We start from the raw sequence: 2210 nt of genomic DNA, 5'->3' as shown, positions 1-2210 counted from the left end.
AAGTTGGCATCTGAACGTGATTTGGTTCCGCTTTTAACTGTTATCTGGCTCTGCTCTTTCACTGTATTTAAAAAAAAAAAATTGTTTTTTGTTTTTTTTTTAAACGCGTATGCCTGCCTTCCCAAGCAGAATTCTGTGTGAGCAGAGTTCATGAGCAGAGTTCGCCTGGTATGCCATAGCCAAATACTCCTTTGGAAAGACAGATTAAACAACAGGCCCAAGCGATTCTGTTTGTAAATGACGGACCCGAGATTTGACATCATCTCCCACATTTCTTACACCACATAAATCAGATCATATGTATTTCTTGTCAGGACCGGGCTCAGTGAACCAAGTAGTTCTCTCTCGCTCGCTTTGCGTTCACCACCCCTCAGCTTCTGAGCATCCCAAGCAGGGAATTTACTCCTCCCAAATTCTCTCTGCCTCCCCAAATAGACACTGATCCAGACTCAGCAAATCAAAAATACTTAGTGGCTCATATCTTCCTAAGCAAAAAAGCGTTTTTGTTGTTGTTTGCTAATTTTATTGGCTATGTTGTGAACTCCAACACTTCTACTTCAGACGTGGACATCATTTGATTTAAAATAACGTAAAGGCAGCCGTGAGTGGGTGCGGGGGCACCTGGCTGGGGTCGTTGTGCACGGGGTCGGGTGGGGGTGGGGACAGTGCAGTTAGTCCGGCGCGTGAGTGGTCCCTGCACTGTTTAAGTGAGATCACTGTGGCCACCTCTTGGCAGGGGCAGACGCCGGGCTGGTGCTGGGTGGTGAATGGCTGGACACCACCTGACAAAGGCTTTAGGAATGGTGTCTCTCTCTATGGCCTTGATCTCTGTGGCGGTCAGGCCCTGCAGCTGCCCCAACATCCCTGCTAGTTCGAGCCCAGTTTCTACACGTGGATTTCTTCTAAGCTTCACCATGTCTGGCTTGAATGGCGCTTCTAAGAACCTCCACAGGAAGGCCCTAATATCTCCATATCCCTGTTCCAAAGTGAAGCGAAGCCATGTTCCCTATGAGAATGTGAGCTGGAAGGTGGAATGGCAAGAGTACATCCCTGCTGAATACACTGCCAAGTCTGTCCTGGCTGGGCCCAGGTGGGCAGACCCCCAGGTGGGTGAAAGGAACTTCTCTCCTAAATTTAATGAAAAAGATGGGCATGTTGAAAGAAGGAGCCAGAATGGCTTTTATGAGATTGAAAACGGTAGACCTAGAAATCCTGTAGGTCGGACTGGGCTGGTTGGCCGGGGGCTTCTGGGGCGTTGGGGCCCCAATCATGCAGCAGATTTCATCATAACCAGGTGGAAGAGGGATAACAGGGGAAATAACATTTCCCACCCTGTTTCTGGGGAAAACATCCTACAATTTGTAGCCATCAAAAGGAAGGACTGTGGCGAATGGGCAATCCCAGGGGGAATGGTGAACCCAGGAGAGACGCTCAGTGCCACACTGAAGAGAGAATTTGGGGAGGAGGCCATGAACTCCTTACAGAAATCCAGGGCAGAAACCCAGGCGTTGGAGGAACAACTGCACAAACTATTCAGTCAAGAACATTTTGTGGTCTATCAAGGCTACGTGGATGATCCTCGGAACACAGATAATGCATGGATGGAAACACAGGCTGCAAACTACCATGATGAAACAGGTGAAATAATGGATAATCTTCCTCTGGAAGCGGGTGATGATGCCAAGAAAGTGAAATGGATGGACATTGATGATAAACTCAAGCTTTATGCCAGCCATTCCCAATTCATTAAACTTGTGGCTGAGAAGCGAGGTGCCCACTGGACTGAAGACCCGGATTGCCATGGATAATTGGTGGGAATCTCATGTAAAACAAAGGCCTTTAAATGAACAATTGTGAATATGAAACATAGAACTCCCATTAAACACATGAAAGGAAGTCACTTCTGGTGATTATTTTCAAGAAAATTCACAGTATAAAACCTTTGTATCAAGGAATAATATTCAATAAATTTATAGGATCACAATCTCTTTGGCATTCCAACTGGAAGAAGAATATAGTTATGTTGTATGTGATGTGCTTAAGCATGTCTTAAGCCAAATTATAGCTCTAATGCTGTTGGAAGAATTGTATTGAAACAACAGTAATTCCTACCAACCAAAGCCTCAACTTTTCAGCCACTTTACATTTGTCAGTTATTTATTTCTACTGTGTTTCCTGATGTGTTAGGATGTGGCCTAATCTCAAATGTA

At 45.5% G+C, this 2210-nt stretch overlaps 1 pseudogene; it reads left to right on the top strand.

Annotated features, from left to right (window-relative positions):
• Window positions 1–767: 767 nt before the first annotated feature.
• LOC102811927 lies at window positions 768–1808 on the top strand (annotated as a pseudogene).
• The last annotated feature ends 402 nt before the right edge of the window (window positions 1809–2210 follow it).

The sequence above is a fragment of the Chrysochloris asiatica genome, unplaced genomic scaffold (genome assembly GCF_000296735.1).
Source record: "Chrysochloris asiatica unplaced genomic scaffold, ChrAsi1.0 scaffold00003, whole genome shotgun sequence".
Taxonomy (NCBI): domain Eukaryota; kingdom Metazoa; phylum Chordata; class Mammalia; order Afrosoricida; family Chrysochloridae; genus Chrysochloris; species Chrysochloris asiatica.
The sequence above is the reverse complement of the archived record's forward strand: the minus strand, read 5'-3'. Positions and strand labels throughout refer to the sequence as shown.